The following is a 17,603-nucleotide window of genomic DNA, read 5'->3' on the forward strand; positions in this document are numbered from 1 at the left end:
CTGGGACATCTCCACAGTGACCAGAGCCCAAAAAGAAGTGGGGAGGGGGCATCTGTGGCACATGCAAGGGACAGACCCTGTGCAGATCGGATGGTAAAGATTGGAAAGGCAAATGGGAGAAACTCCAGGGAACTTACCCCATCTGTTGCTGGATAAAGGGAAACAGGATGGAGCGGAACCGAGCAGAACTGAGCGGAACGGAACGGAATCTCCTGGTTCTTCTGAGGGAGGGTGTGGACCTCAATGCTGATGGGGGAACCCCGAAAATCCTCCTGGGTTTTGGCACCAAATGTAAGCTTGGGGGCACGGCTAGTGGCCAAATAAAATTGAACAGAAAGTGGCCGAAGCCAGCTTTATTGGAATTTGGCTCTTGGGCAAAATTCCCAGCCCCCTGGGGTACGGGTCAGGGTAAGGAGCCGGAGAAAATCACACATGGCTCCTACTGCCCAGGGTCTTTATAGGCCAGAAAGGGCAGGGGGTCCTGCTGAGTGACAGGTGGAGGTAAGGGTCAGTGGAGTTTCCCTGCCCCTTTGATTGGTCACCGTGTGACGGGCTGCCCTTTGCCTCAGTTGCTCTGCTCTCCCTCATAGTCACCCAAATTCCGACCTAACAAATATTTCATTAACTTTCCATTGGTTCATTCTGCAAGTATAACAAAGTGTTTTTTTTAATTTATTCACGTTTTTATTTTTGATATAAACTTCGTAGAGGTGGGACTATTAAGCCAAAGCATAAACACAGTTGTAATCTTGCTAGAGATTGACAAATTCCCCTGTATAAAAGACGGAAGTGTTTCGATTTGCCACCAGAAAAATAGGAGAGAGTCTAGTTTTCCCACAACTCTGCCAACAGAATATATTTCAAATTTTGGAGCTTTTCCAACAGATAGGTAAGAAAAGATACTTTACTAGAATTTTTATTTCATTTTGTATCATATTTTCAAATATATTTTCCTGAATGATTGTTAATGCTTACAGATTTTGCCTTTTAACAGATATTGCTAATGTAGCCTGTGATCCCAGTGACTCAGGAGGCTAGGCAGGAGGATTGTGAGTTTAAACCCAGCCTCAGCAACTTAGTGAGGCCCTAAGTAACTCTACCAACTGAGCTATATCTCCAGCCCTGTGTTGAACTTTTGATCAGGAATTGATTACCCCTGACTTGCATTTACATTAATGTAAATTCAGAGACTGACTATAACATGAATTAGTTAAACCTTTATTTCCACTGTTTGTTCTTCTCTCATATGATCTATGACCATTTTACCAATTATTAATGTTTTCCTTACTAGCTGATTATGAAGTCAGTTAAAGAACATTATGTAGTTTTGATGAAATCAGTCAATTTCACTATTTGCTCACCATTCAACATTAAGTTAACTAAATAGAAATATTCTCCCTGGATTGTTGATTTTAATGCATTTTAATTCTCTAGCACCTTGGAAAACACTGTTGTCTGAAAGTTGCATATGCCTGATAACATGTGCTTTAGCAGAGTATCTGCTGAGTAGACTCACAAAGAGATGGTTTGCATGACTACCTTTGCATTTCTAAACTGCTTTTCTTGCCTCTGTTCATATTTGTGATTAGGTTGTCAGGTGAGTAAGGCAAGAAATCACCTGTAGGACAGCATTTTCAGGCACATGGCAGGTAACTTCAATAACAACGAAGCCCTGGCTACAGCTGTTGGAAGTCTGGACAACTGCATGACAGATCCTTCCTAGGGACACATATCGCCAGCTCTTCCCTTCTTCATGTATGCCAATCACCAGGTAGTGTCCATTGTTCACCAGAGGAACATCAGACTTGAAAATCTAACTGGTAAGAAGCAAGTGGTGGTACATGGAGGATGGGGTGCTGATTTTCTTGGCTGTGGAGTCAGGAGGGGCCTAGTCCAGTCCTTGACTGGGGTGAAAGCTTGGGACAGAAACGAGAGGCAGGCGCTGGTTTCCTGAAACTGTCATGGTCTCTTAGTGGTCATGTCTCTTTAGAAATCTCCTGGAGAGTTTCCTTTCCCTTCAGACGGTCAGGTCCTTGAAGACAAGGATCACGTCTTACATACCTTTAATCTCTGCATGGGACTCACATTTCCTTCCAAATCAGAGGATGTTGAAGGTACAGTGAGTCGTACCCTTGATCAATGGTTATTTTTTTTTGTCCCACAGTTTTTCAGGGGGAAGCAGTGAACCCCAGAAGGGCAGGGATTGTACCTGTTTTGCCTACTGTTTTGTCCTTAGCACAGTGCTTGGTACCCAGTAGTACTCAATTTATTGAAGGAACTGATTTCCCTCCTTCAACACCTGAGAGTCATAGACTCATTCTACACCTGCAGTCTCCAAGTCAATGAAAAACAGATATGACTGGATTAGGATCCCCAACATCTGAAGTTGATCTTCTTATTAGGGAGGACTCCAGGTGAAGTTTAGAGGTGTGGTCTTCCCTCTTCTTCCTTCCTTATTCCACACTTTTTGTGTCTAATTTGATTGAATGGGATTTTGATTAAGTGCCCACTAGGATTTGAGTCCTGCTATTAAAAAAATCCAGCCCATTTGGTGATAGGCCAGATCCTTTGCTTAGCTCCTGTTAGCCTTCTCTTTCTTTTTTGGAGTTGGCCTCAGATCCTAGAAGCCCCAGTCTTGTCTTTTGTCCTGACTCTGCCTGAATCTGCCTTGATGCCATGATTTTTTTTTAAGTGTTTGAAAGGTTCTTTTACTTAATACATACAACGTACAAAATAAGTTAAAAGAGGGAAGCAAAGGAGGGTTTCTGATATTTATGATGCAAACATACAACTTTCCTTCATCAGTAATAATTCCTTGTATGTCCATTTTACCCATAGTAGAACATGAAAGGCTGATAGATCAAAAAATTCAGCATTCAAACAATGAAACAGCATTCAAACAATGAAATTTCAGAGTGTTTCTTCCCACGCTGCAATTCATTCTACTTTGACTATAATAAACATAAATAAAAGCCATATCTCAAAAATCAATTTTTACATCCTTAAAGTTTAACATAAATTCTTTCATCGACTGAGAAGAAAAGAACTCCTTTGTAGCAATTCCATAAAACAATTTTCAATGCACAAAACACCTATCTACTAGTAAAACCAGCAACCCTTATGGAGGGCATGGGCATTCATATTTGGCCCCTCTGAGATATAAACGCAGCTATATTTGCACTGAGTAGATAATCTATAAGGTATGCTAACGGTCTGTATGTTGCATAAAACTGGGAGCAATGTCATCCTGACTGATTGAAAACTTATTTTTATGTTTTTTTATAATAATGGAGGTTAACAAATCTTAAGAGAAAATATGTATGTTAGCCCAGTAATAAAGTCAGCAGAATTCTGAATTCCTAAAAAACAATGCAAATGATTATTACATTTAAAAAACTTTTAACATGGCATATTGATAAAAAAGCTGAACAGGAAAAACAAATATTTAGATTCAGCAGGATACCACAAAAAGCATACTATAGATAAGTGTGAAGTCAAGATTTTTCAAAAGAGAAAATCCTTTTAATCCTTTAGCAAGTCTCTGTGAAAATAGTATGCATACAATAAAATTGAGTAGAGAGCACCTAGAATATCCCTAGGAGGCTTGCTACACCATTCAGCATTACTGCCCCATCTCCTGTGTGCATGGATGGCCAACAGATGACAAGAAATCCATGTGACAATAGTTCAGCTAGTCCTTTTCACCACTGCTGCCAGCTGAAGTCATCATTGCTTCCAAAGACCAAGAAGAAGTCTAGTGTAATTGCAAAGATGACCGTGTTTTCCCGGAGAACAAGTGCACAAGCTCCCCACTCAATCAAATGTGCTCGGGCAAATACAATAAGGAGTCCAAAAGCTGAGACAACAATGCCTGTTGTAAGAAATATGGCAAGTTCCTTACAAGCATTACTCATAGCATCTATACTATCCACTAATCTTCTTGCTATGCAGTATGGAATAGGTGATGTCGCTGACTCTTTGCAGTACAAAAATCTGTGGATATGTCACCACCTGCAGCAACAACTTGCACGGGTCTTATGGGTGGTGGAGTGGAAACTGAGGCACTTCTATCTTTCTCTTTAGTGCACTGCTTTCTTGCTTGTTTGTTTATAGAGGATAGAGGAAATGAGGTTTACTTGCTTTGAGAGGAGAGAGAGAGAGACTTTGCTTAAGAGAGACCTTGAGAGAAGGACAGGCTTTGCTTAGAGCTTAGAGGAAGAGAGACTTGCTACGCCTCACTTAAGGTCTGCTGCTTACTGGTGCGTCCTGCATCCTGTGAACTAAGCGTGTGTCTACCTAAGGTGCCCTAGTGATGCGTCTCAGTTCTCCGTTCTGCGATCTGCCTTCCGCTGCTTCCCCTACTCGCTGCTGCCGGGCCTGTGTCTAGCTGCTTCCGTGCGTGTATCTTCTTCTACTGCTTTTCTGCTAATGGCTGCTGTCTCTGTCTCGCTCCGCCTATACTTATATCACCTCCAGGAGGCAGAGAGCAGGGCCACGCCTCTTACGCAGAGATTAGGCGAGATGCTCGGAGCAGGCAATTAGTGCTCCAGAACACATGCGCATACATTGTGTGCGTAGACAATAAAATCACCTGAGTCTGCTTATGTCAATTAACCTCCTCGCTGCCGATGTGATCAACATGGCACAGCCCCCAACAGGTGAAAGGATGGTAAAAAAAAAAAAAAAAAAAAAAAAAAAAACAGAACAAAAGGGGCCAGTATTGGTTGTATATTGGAAGATGGAAGAGTACATCCAAGCATCAAAACATCAGCCCAATTGCTCCTCCAAGGACAAACTAATCAAAACTTTGATGCCCGCCATGGTGGTGATGTTGCTCCTGGCTCTACAACCTGAGGCTGTGGCGGTCGGGGAGACCAAAAACAGAATGGTGGCAGCCAGACAATACCCAGAAGTGATGCCACGATTTCGATAGCAAGTTTTGCCAGTACCCATGGACTTTTCTGAGACCTATCAGAATGAATTCACTAAGTTCTGATTCCAACCTGTATCAGACATGACTCAATAACCCTTCTTCCCTCCTAACACACACACACACACACACACACACATACACACCTTTGGATTTTGGAGGTAAGTACCAGAGATTGAACCCAGAGGCACTTAGCCACTGAGCCAGCCACATCACCAGTCCTTTGTATTTTTTTATTTTATTTTATTTTTTTAATTTTAAGACCGGGGCTCTGTAAGCTGCTGAGGCTGGCTTTGGACTTGAGATCCTTTTGCCTCAGCTTCCCTAGAGGCTGAAATTACAGACATGCTCCATCATGCCTGGTCAGTCCTTGGGGTTTTTAAGTTTAAAATACTGTCTCCACTTTGGGAGATTGATTCTTTCATTAATGTTTTCTTAGTCCTTGCTTATTCATTCCTAGGGCTTACTTCCTTCTGTCTTCCAGTTCACTATTGAATTCCCAGCAGTTCTCAAGGTCAGGGCTACATATGGTTAGGAGAGAACCTCTGTGCAAGGCACTGCAAGGACTTTCAGTGAGGATCAGGGAAAGACAGAAAGACTTTATTGCTTTAATTTTTTCTTATCTTTTTTTTTTTTTTTTTTTTTTTTGGCAGTGCTGGGGATTGAACCCAGGGCCTTGTGCTTGTGAGGCAAGCACTCTACCAACTGAGCCATATCCCCAGCCCAATTTAACCTTATCTTATTTGGTACAGAAGTATCTTGCCTTACCCTTAATAAACCATAAGACAAATGTGGTATTTTAAGAAATTATGGCATTCCTATAATTTTGTTCTCTTGGCTAATAATTTATTTAGAGTGGATATATGATCCAATTTTGGCAATTGAGATGGAAGTGGAGCAGACACAGGAGGGATTCCTTTCCTTAAAAACACAAAGGCTCCAGAGGAAAGCTCTCACCCACTGCCTCTTTACCAGCTTGAATGGGGCATGCCTGGAGAACTCCCTTAGCATGAGGGCAAAAACCAACACGCTAAGCACAGCAGAGTGGGAAGAAAGCTGAATCTCTGATGGCACAATTTTGCAGCTGAACTGAGGCCAGCAATAACCTACCTCTGGATTTGTTTTGGGAGAAAGATTACCGAAGAACTGTGTAAGCTGGGAGTTGTGTTTATTTTTACTTGCAAAAACATGCATTCCTAACTTGTAGTTAATTTTCTTCTTTTAGCACACCAGTCTGCTCTTATTTCTGGGTATTGTCTCATCCAGCATTACAGTGACCTCATATTCTTATATTCCTGGCCCAACCCTCTCTTGGAATTTTATTTAATCTGTACACTTTCCCGGCCTGCTGCTGATGTCCACCTGCATTTTTCTCTACAGAGTTTGGTAGTCTACTCCAACACAAATGTAATTCTTAAAAAATGTAGGAAACAATGATGTACAAAGGACCTGCTATGTGTTGGGCACCACACCAGGTATGTTATAGATATTACCTCAACTAAAACTGCACAAGAGTCCAAAAGTGGTGTAGATATGTCTTCTCCTCCATCACTACTTTTTCATAGCAGAGTAAGATAATGTTAGAGATCTTACCTGAGGCTTCTCGGTTAGCAATTGATAGAGCCAGTTTTGACAGCCAGGTCTATTGGATGTCCAGATGCTCTTGCAATTTGGGGATCAGGCTTATATTTGTCAGGGTTCTCAATTGAAAAAAAAAATAGAAAGCAATGCATTCTAGGTAATTTTAAGCACAAAGGGACTTATATTAGGGTTTTAGAGTATTTTATAGAATTCATAAGAGTGGTGGGACCAAGAAGGAATGCTATACAACTTGAAGAAAAACCCAACTGCACCATGGACTGTCCACACAGACATTCCACCACCACTTGTGCATATAAGCACTGGGCACCTATGACATTAGGGCTTGGTTGGTAGAACTCTGCTCTGGAAGTTTTGGAGACTCAAATGTCTCTGCCATAAGAGCCACTTGACCTTTCCGCTGGCCCCTTCTTCTTTTGAGTCTCCTAGTCTTATTTGGCAGGACCTGGGTTACAAATGTAACTGTGGTCGCAAAGAAGTCTGGAATATAGTTTTTAGTTTTCCAGGAGGGCAAGCTAGAAGGGCATGGAACGTGGCGACAGAAAGATCTGCCACGGGTCTCCTGGAAGTCACACGTTTCTTTACAAGAGAGCCACTCACTTGGTTGCCACCATAAGGTAAAGGGAGCAAAGGGATTGCAATGCAGCAGCATCTCCAAAAAACCAGCAGTATTAGAATGATTTCAAAGTGGAATTTTGGGAATGAGGACCATGATGAATGAACGATGCCTTCCCTGATTGGAGGAGGAAATGATGACTTTTTACTGTAGGTTAAGAAGTTATTCCTGAACTTTTTTGTAGGTAGCCCAGTATATAAGCTTATTAAATATTCACATACCTCTTTTTTAAAAATTAGATGGTGGGCTGGTGCGGTGGTATGCGCTTATAATCCCAGTGACTCGGGGTCACAAGTTCAAGGTTAGCCTGGACAACTTAGTGAGACCCTGTCTCAAATATAAAAATAAAAAGGGCTGGGGATGCGGCTCAATGGGAGAGCCCTCCCTGGGTTCAGTGGGGGGGGGGGGGGGGGGCGTGGCAAGGGGAGGGATGATGTTGGTTTACTTCAGAGAATTTAAATACTTTGTTAAAAAAGTATTTTTACTGTTTCAAGTTTACTTCTGGAGGAATATGGCCAAATGAAACCTTCCTCTGATTATCGGGAACCTTGTTGAACTGCTTCCACACTCAACACCTTAGTAGTGGGCACATTTTAACACAGTAAAGAAAATTCTGCAAGTGTCTTCATTGAGCAATCTGTACTAAACTGTTAGTCATTTTCAACTTTTGAGGACAATGATCATTTAGCACAGCAGGTCAACTGACAGTTTGTCCAATGGGCTGTCAAGAGCATTAACAAGTGACAAGGATATTGCTTTTTCCTGAAGGATGTTGGGGAACTTTTCATCCCTACTCAGGGTGCTGACAGCAGAGAACATCAATCCACTGGTGGGGAGTCATCAAGTGGCAGAATAAAGGTTTCCTGCTATTGCCAGAAATCAAACGCTATAGAGTGAAGCTCTTTTTTGCATTCAGTACCCACCTCATTCATTCATTTTCCAAGCCTGATTTTGCTTAGACAAGGCTTCGTGGGGAGAACTGTAACAAGTGTACAAATGAACTGTCTAACTTGACATTGCAGTAGAACATGCCTACTGTTTTGAATCCTCCAATGTAGCAGTTTATAGTCCATTTCTTTCTTTCTTCTTTTTGGTACCAGGGATTGAATCTAGAGGCACTTAACCTCTGAACCACATCCCCAGTCCTTTTTAATATTTTAGTTAGAGATAGGGTCTTGCTGAGTTGCTTAGGGCCTTGCTAAATTGCTGAGGCTGGCTTTGAACTCACAATCCTCCTGCCTCAGGCTCCCAAACCACTGGGATTACAGGCGTGCGCCACTATGCCTGGCTGGTCTGTTTTCTTGATGTAGCCCCCTGGTAACTACACTGAATCTGATTTTCATTAACAAATGTCCTGAAAGATGAAATGTGCTTCTCTTTGCAACATTGCATGGCTTTCACCACAAAGATTATGAAATTATTTAAAATGGAATCTTGTTTTTCTTATTAGCATCATCTTATAAAATTCCTATACCCTTTTGAAAGCACCAGAAACCACTCTGGACACGGAAACTAATGCAAGAGATTTTATTAAGTGGACAGGCAGAGTGTCTGCCCACAGGGTGAGAGAGAGAGAGCGTGAGAGTGAGTAAGAGAGAGAGAGAGAGAGCAAGTGTGAGGAGGAGAGAGAGAGAGAGTGAGCACATGCAAGAGTGAGAGCGAGGGAGCGAGAGAGAAAGAATGGTGATGGAGCTATTCTATAGTGGAATTTTGTGGGCTAATAACAAGGGACCAATGACTGACTAGGGAGTTCCTAGGCTCCTGATCTGGACCAATGACTGCGGAGAATGTTCACAGGCGGACAAGTGGACCAATGGCTGACTGGAATGTTCACAGACTGATGATCTGGGTTGTAAAATGGTGTGTGTGGGGTGGGGGCTGGGGCAGAATACTGAGGCAGCAAAATAAAAGATCTGATGTCAATACCTTTAAAAAAAAAAAAACTAGTTTCAACATGTAAGTAAAAGCATTCAACAGAATGAGGCCAATTTAAAAAAAAAAAAAAACAGCTTTTTTTTTTTTTTTGTGGTACTGGGGATCTAACTCAGGGCCTTGTGCTTGCGAGGCAAACACTCTACCAGCTGAGCTATCTCTCCAGCCCCCCCGCCCCCCAAGGAAAAAAAAAACCCACTTTTCCAGGAGAAAAGAATATCAATAATAATTTGAGCACATTTCAGCACAGATATGATTCAGTGTTTGCTTTGGACTGAAATCATATTATTTAAAGATTATAGGCTTAGTTACTAGGTAACCCTTTTTAAATTGCTTTCTGCTGTTTGCTGACCAGTTTGATTAATTTTGTTAAAAATGTGTATTTCTCACTACTATCAGAATATTTACTAGGTAAAATGCTTGACTAGTGCTGGTGTGGAGGTGCATGCCTGTAATCCCAGGGACTTGGGACACTGAGGCCAGAGGATTCCAAGTTCAAGACTAGCCTCAGCAACTTAGCAAGGCACTAAACAACTTAATAAGACCTTTTATGGGGTTGTAGCTCTGTGGTAAACCACCCCTGGGTTCAATCCCCAGTAATAAAACAAACAAACAAACAAAAAACAAAACAAAACAAAAACCCCAAAACAAAAAAACCCCAATGTTTGGTGTCATTCATAAGGGTTTTATGCCATTATTGAGTCTAGGACATCTTACCTCTAGAACCAGGCCTACTACCTGATCATCAGTACAGTTTCATTGACTAAATGAACTAATCTCTGATCCCTGCATGCTGTGAAAATAATCTCTTCCCTAATTTTTTTTTCTGTTTTCATTAGTGTATATGTTAGCAAAGGAGGTCTTATTTATACGGAGATAATATGTAGTAATTAATATTAAAAGAGGAGATAAAAGTGAGGAAAAGTAAGTCAGCAGATCATTGATAAGAAATTCACAGAAGGGGCTGGGGATGTAACTAATTTGATAGAGTGCTTGCCTCACAAGCACAAGGCCCTGAGTTCAATCCCCAGCACCGCAAAAAAAAAAAAAAAAAAAAAAAAAAAGAAAAGAAAAGAAAAAGAAATTCACAGAAGACTAAATAGCAAGAATGTTTTATTGAACAATTACTATTGAGAAATGGTTTACCCTAGAGTCGGCGTTAGCAAACTGGATCATTGACCAAATCTAGTTTGATGTCTGTTTCTTTATAGCCCTTGAACCAAGAGTGGTTTTTACATTTTTAAATTGTTGAAAAAAATATCAAAAGACAACCAATATTTTTTTGTTTGTTACAGTTTAGATATGAGGTGTCCCCCAAAAGTTCATGTGTGAGATAATATAAGAAAGTTTGGAGGTAAAATGATTGGTTATAAGGAACCTAACCTAATCAGTGCATTAATCTACCCAAGGATTAACTGAGTGGTAACTGCAGGCAGGGAGGGTGTGGCCAGAGGAGTTAGGTCACTGGGGGCATGCCTTTGAGGTTTACATTTTGTCCCTGGTAAGCAAGCGCTCTCTCCGTCCTGATTGTCATGTCCCAAGCTGTTTTCCTCTACCATACTCTTCTGCCTTACCTTGGGATCCAGAGCAGTGGAATTTGCTGTTTGTGGACTGAGACCTCTGAAACCATGAGTGCCAAATAAACTTTTCCTCTCTAAAATTGTTCTTGTCATGTCTTTTGGTCACAGTGATGAAAAAACCAACTAAAAATGTTTGCACTGGGGATCAAAGCCAGGGCCTTACACATTAAGATATAATCCTTTCTATTTTCTATTTTGAGATGGGTCTTGTTAAGTTCCCCAGGCTGACCTCAAACTTGAAGTTCTCCTGCCTCCTGAGTAGCTGGGTTCACAGGCCTGTGCCACACACCAAGCTAAGACTAATACTTTGTAACATGTGAAAATGATGAGAAATTCAAATTTCTTGTCCACATATAAAGTTTTATTGGAACACAGTTGCTCCATTTATCTGAAGTATCATCTCTGGCTGTTTTCACACTATTGCAGCTGACTTGAGTATTGGTAGCACAATGATGTAGCCTCCAAAACCAATAGTACTTACTATCTGGTCTTTTATAGCAAAAGGATTCTGAACGTAAAATTTTTTTTTACTAGTTGTTGATGAACCTTTATTTATTTATTTACATGTGGTGCTGAGTATTGAACCCAGTGTCTCGCACATGCTAGGCAAGCACTCTACCACTGAGTCACAGCCCCAGCCCCTGAGTCTAAATTTTGATTTTACTCTCTTCCTTACTTCTCCTTTGTTATACCTCTCTGCTATAGTTTGGATCTTAAGTGTCCCCCTAAAGATCCATGAAGTATAGGCTTGGTCCCCAGCATGGTGCTCCTGGGAGGCAGCAGAATCTTTCAGGGGTGAGGTCTAGAGAGAGGCCTTTGGGTCATTGTGGGCGTGCCCTTGAAGGGGATAGTGGGATCTTGGATTATTCAAAACTCTGAAGTAGGCCTAGAATGAGTGGAGAACTCCTTAGAAGTTAAACCTGGGTTTGGATTCTGGCTTTACTGTCATATATCTTTTTTTTTTTTTTTTTTTTTTTTTTTTAACTGAGGATTGAATCCAGAGGTGCATTATTACTGGGTCGTGTCTTCAGTCCTTTTTATTTTCTATTTTGAAACAGGGTTTCACTAAGTTGCTGAGACTGCCTTTGAACTTGTGATTCTCCTGCCTTAGCCTCCTGAGTTGGTGGGATTACAGGTGTGTGCCACCACGCCTGGCTGTTGTATATCATAATGAGCAACAATTTTGTCATCTATAAAATAGGGATAATGCTTCATACTTAAGTAGTGTGGAGTTTAAAAAAATTGTATGTATATTGAGAAGACAGTGTATGTCAAACATTAAATATTAGCTTCCTTTCCAATTTCCTAAGAAATAACACTCTGTATTTGTGATTTGACTAAATTCATAGAGATAGTTTGGGAACAAATAATTCCTTATGTAGAGTGAGTTGTTTTCTCTTGTTCCTCTCCTGATGGGGTGATTTTAAGTGACTTTCCATGATTTAAATGGAACTGTTCTCAAGACTAGGGCACCTTCAGTCTGAGGAGTAACACTGTGACTGATATAAAGACTTTGTGTTTATCTATGTGACTTTTCATTGTTCTGTTGAGTTTATCAACCTTGTTTTTATCTCACAATGTAGCTCTATTTTTATAAAAATATGTCTATTTTTATTTATAATGAATTTCATTATCCCACATTATTTTTTATTGTGATCCTCAAAACAACATGGAGATCCTGTTCAATTCCTGCAGTTTTGGGGGGGATTAGTAGATGAGCTCTTGCCATGTTGTCAAGTTGGCCTCAAACTCCTGGGCTCAAACTCTCCTCCTACCTCAGCCTCCTGAGTACCTGGGACTATAGGTGTGCTGCTGTACTTTTGCCCAAATATTATATGCTCTTAAAGAAATAGTACAAACACCAAGCAATTGGCCATGCTTTTAATGTTACTCTTTCTTCCTACATAAAATACAAGTATTAATCAAAGTTCCAACACTCAAGATATTTCCATGATTATTATTAGATCCCAACTTTGTTTTCTGTCTGGGTAGAAGCCACAGTGATGAGTCAGTTCATTTTGTGAACTTTGAGTCTACTTTGCTAAAATAAGACAACAGCTGAGCCATATTTATGCCATAATCTAATGCGCAGTCTATAAAATAACATAAATCTGATTCCTTTTTTGAGAAGGAAATTCACTTAAAGTATGATTTTTCTGTTACAAGTTTGGAAGGAGCAAAGAGTGACAATTTCTTCATGAGCTGGTGCAGAAAAATAATCTGCTCCCAAACAATAGCCTGGATGTGGCAGGATTTCCAACAGGGTTGGCTGTGGGGAGCCAGACACTGTACCTCAAGTTTTCAGACCTGGGACTCTGGGGAGGTCCCAGACTTACTGGTTAATTCTAGGCACCCTTTATCTGGTTCCTAACAGGTGAGGTTGCTGGGGTACTAACTGAGCCAGGCTAAGGAGGCTCCTGGAAAGTTGCTGATCTTGTGTTTTTCCTGACTGTGATCTAAGGACCCAAAAGGAGATGATGACCTTATGATGGGACACTATGTAAGGTATTCATTGATATATATGTATATTTCTTATATTAGGTATTTCAAGATAAGGACACTTGTGGGCATGGTGGTGCATGCCTATAATCCCAGTGACTCAGGAGGCCGAGGTAGGAGGATTGCAAGTTCTAGATCAACCTCAGCAATTTAGTGAGTTCCTGAGCAACTTAGTGAGACCCTGTCTCAAAATGAAAAATAAAAAGGGCTAGGGATGTGGCTCAATGGTTAAGAACCCCTGGGTTCAATCCCCAGTAATGAAAATAATTTAAAAATAAGGCCACTTGCTTTGTCCCTTGCTGTCGTCTATGATGTTTATGTTGCCTTACTGTTGAGTGACAGCCATTGGACCTCATTTTTTTTTAGAACTCATTTCTTGATTGATTGAAACTAAATTATCAAAGTTCCAAAGCATGGAGACTGTTTTTCCCAACCCAGTGAAAGCAGCCACTCGGTGTATGTGTTTCTATGATCCCAAATTTGTTCTTGGGTTCTGAGATCCAGACTGGAAGATGGGAGTAAGTACCATCATTTAGTGTCTCTAAAAGCTTCATCTTCTAAACTTCACTCTATCAATAATAAAAGTAATAGTTGAGTCTTTATTTGCCTAATCCCCTTGAATTATTTCTCAATTGGCCTAGAACTCAGGTGAGAAGAAGGGCCCGTCTCAAAGAATTGATCAAGAGTCAACACCTGGAATAGTCAATGCCGTCAAACTGTCATGACCTTTACCCAGAGGAGGCAGATTGAAATGAACACTAAAAATAGTTGCTAAGTGATATACTTTGATTTGGACTTACTTACATAACTGACAGGTTTCAAGTGAGATTTTTTAAAAATAGTTATCAGTAACTGCTCTTACATATGGGTTGGAGTTAGCTACTTCCTATCCTGCATTCCCAGGTAATAATGAAAGCAAACTTTGAACAAAATTGGCTACCTGTACAGTTATTTATTAAGCAGGTACTTATCAGCAAGCAGACACACAACAGTTCATATGACCTGTCTTGTTTCAGGAAGGTCCAGTTTCTGTCCTTTTTGATGCTGGAGCCCATCTTGCATAAAAATGTTCATTCTGAAAGGCAGAGGTGTTGGTATTCTGGAGGCAGGATGTGGTTAACTCCATCAGTATCCTAGAACAACAGAATCTTCCAAACCAATGGTTGGACACAGGAGGCTTAGGAACCATGATGCTGGGGATTATCTCTTGGGCAGCAGGACCTGCAGCATCCTGGATTCTTTCACTCTGTTTCTGCAAAGGTGGTTAAATACTGTAGCCAATTCATGCATCTTTTTCTTCTGTGTTTTGCAGTGCTAGGGCCTGAACCCAGGTCTTAATGCATACTAGGCAAGCACTCCACTCCTGAGGTGCATCCCAGCCCTGCCAGTCCACATAGCTTTTTTTTTTTTTTTTTTTTTTTTTTGGTCTCTTCCCATGTTTTTAAATTGGTGCATTGTAGATGAACATAATTATGGGATTTGTTGTTTTGTATTGGTACGTGCACACAATATAGCAATGTAATTTGGCCAGCAGCACTCCCCAGCACTTCCCTGCCCCCACCACCTTTCCTTTCCTTTTTCCTCTCTGGATTCCACATATGTGAGAAAACATTCAACCCTTGACCTGAGTTTGGCTTATTTCACTTAGAATAATGGTCTCTGGTTCCACCATTTTCCTGCAAGTGACATAATTTCATTTTTCTTTATGACTGAATAAAAGTCCATTGTGTATCTATACCACATTTTCTTTATTTATTCTTGGTACTCCTCGGCTGGTTCCATAGTTTGGCTATTGTGAATTGTGCTGCTATAAACATGGGTATGCCTATATCCTATGGTATGGTGACTTTAATTCTCCCCTCCCCCAACATTTTCTTATTGTTGCATTATGGTTGTACATAATGTTGGGATTTGGTGCTACATATTTGTACATGCACACAATATAACAATATAATTTGGTCAGTATCACTCTCTGGCAATACTCCCTTCCTTCCCTACTTTATACCCTTTCCTCTACTGATCTCCTTTGATTTTTAGGAGATCAACCCAGCTTTCTTTTCCTTTTTCCTCTCTTGCTTCCGCATATGAGAGAAAACATATGTGACCCTTGACCTTCTGAGTTTTCACTCATTTTGCTTAACATGATCCTCTCTAGTTCCATCCATTTTCCTGCAAACGCTATAATTTCATTTTTGCTGAATGAAACTCCATGGTGTATACATACCACACTTTTTTTTATCCATTCTTTGATGGACACACTAAAGCTGGTTCCATAGTTTGCCTATTGTGAGTTGTGCTGCTATAAACATAGGTATGCATGCATCATTGTAGTAAGATGGCTTTAATTCTTTAGGATCAATACCAAGAGTGGTACAGTTGGGTCATATGGTGGTTCCATGCCTAGTCTTTTGAGGATCCTCCATACTGATTTCCATAATGGTCCTACCAATTTACAATCCCACCAACAGTATAAAAGTCTTCCTTTTTCTCCACATCCTCTCCAGTATTTATTATTACTTGTATCTTTGATGACTGCCATTCTGACTGGCATGAGATGAAATCTCAGTGTAGTTTTGATTTGCATTTCCCCAATTGCTAATGATGTTGAGCAGTATTTCATGTACTTCTTGGCCATTTGCTTTCCTTTGAGAAGTGTCTGTTTAGTTCATTGCTCATTTATTACTTGGATTGATTTATTTTTTGGTCATAAATTTTTGAGTTATTTATTTATTCTAGATATTAATCCTCTGTCATAAGAGTAGCCCATTTTGTGGGTTCTTTCTTCACATTCCTAATTGTTTCCTTTGCTCTGAAGAAGTTTTTTAATTTGATGCCATCTCATTTATTAGCTATTGGCATTACTTCCTGAGCTTTAGAGGTCCTATTGAGAAAGTCACTACCTGTGCCTGTATGCCAGAGTGATGACCATATGTTTTCTTCTAGTAGTTGTAGAGTGTCTGGTCTAATCTAGAGGTCTTTGACCCACTTTGAATTAATTTTTGTGCATGGGGAGAGATAAGGGTCTAGTTTCATTCTTCTACATATGGATAACCAGTCTTCCCAGCATCATTTGTTAAAAAGACTGTCTTTTCTCCAATGTGTGTTTTTGGTACCTTTGTCAAGGATCAGATGACTGTAGATGTGTGGGTTTGTCTCTGTGTTTTCCATTCTGTTCCATTGGTCTGTGTGTCTATTTTTATGCCAGTACCATGCAGTTACTATAACTCTGTAGTATCATTTGAAGTCAGGTATTGTGGTGCCTCCAGCATTGCTTTTTGTTAGAACTGCTTTGGCTATTCTGGGTCTTTTATTCTTCCAAATGAATTTTAGGACTGGTTTTTCTAGTTTTCTGAAGAATTTCATTGCTCTTTTGATGAGGCAGTCTTGACTGTCGCCAATTTTACCACTGAGAACTTACTTCTAACACAATGATGCTAATCAACAAAGTCTCTGATGCTCATTAAATGTAAGGCATGCTGGCGGCATCCTGAGGGCTGGAGGAGTTCCCAAGAAAGGCATGGGACCTGCCTGTGCTACAAGTTCTACAGAGCACAGGGCTTCTGTAATTGCAGATGGCTTGTTCAGTTAACTTTGCTGTCAGTTATAAAGATTTATAAACTTTTACATATTCATATGTGGAGGAGAAACATAACAACAAGTTTCCTAGTTCACACATACTTGCATTCCTGTGAGAAGGCATAAAATTTATAAAATAATGAAATGTTTTCCATTCATTGTTCAACCCTCTATTTCGTTATTTTTGTTGTCCCTTTAGAGGTTTGAACATGTTTCTTACTGTAGGTCATTGGTGGAATGATTCAGGATTTACCTAATTGCCTCCTCCAACCTATAACTTTTGTAGTTTTTCCTCAGGCCAGCTGGTGGCCATAGTTCAATTTTCTACTGTGAGCATGGTTGGGTCTTTATTACTTTATTATTATGTGAATTCACCTGACCAAAATTGTTTGTTTTCCCATCTCCTTCACAGCATTTTTTACAGACTTTAAAGAGGGTAACATGTGGCAGGCATGGTGACCCATGCCTGTAATCTCAACGATTTGGAAGGCTGAGGCAGGAGATCTAAAGTTTGGACAATTTAGTGACACTCTGTCTCAAAATAAAAAAATAATAAAATAAAAAGGTTGGGGATGTAGCTCAGTGGTAGAGTGTCCCTGGATTTAGTCCCCAGTACTACAAGAAAAGAGGGAAGGAAGGGAGGGAGGGAGGGAGGAAAGAAGGAAGAAAGGAAGGAAGGAAGGAAGATGTGTTCCTGGTCCCCCTCCCCAGATTAATTAATCTGTAAGCACCCAAGGGATGCATCAGTGAGCTCTATGGAAACATATGGAAATAACTCCCTCTGGTCTCAGATGTAGTCCATGAGGGATTGCTGGTATATAATGTTCATTTTTCAGCATCCAAATGGAAGAACCAAATATGGTCTGGACCA

The 17,603-nt window shown here is 40.4% G+C and overlaps 1 pseudogene across 1 annotated transcript; it reads right to left on the minus strand.

Moving 5' to 3' along the window:
- Positions 1 to 2,900: 2,900 nt before the first annotated feature.
- On the minus strand, positions 2,901 to 4,821 carry LOC306660645 (leptin receptor overlapping transcript-like 1; annotated as a pseudogene). The gene is made up of 2 exons: positions 4,669 to 4,821; positions 2,901 to 3,970 (listed from the first exon to the last, which is right to left on the minus strand). The product of its transcript is annotated as a leptin receptor overlapping transcript-like 1 (transcript).
- Positions 4,822 to 17,603: the final 12,782 nt, after the last annotated feature.

The sequence above is a fragment of the Sciurus vulgaris genome (genome assembly GCF_902686455.1).
Source record: "Sciurus vulgaris genome assembly, chromosome: 5".
NCBI classification, from domain to species: domain Eukaryota; kingdom Metazoa; phylum Chordata; class Mammalia; order Rodentia; family Sciuridae; genus Sciurus; species Sciurus vulgaris.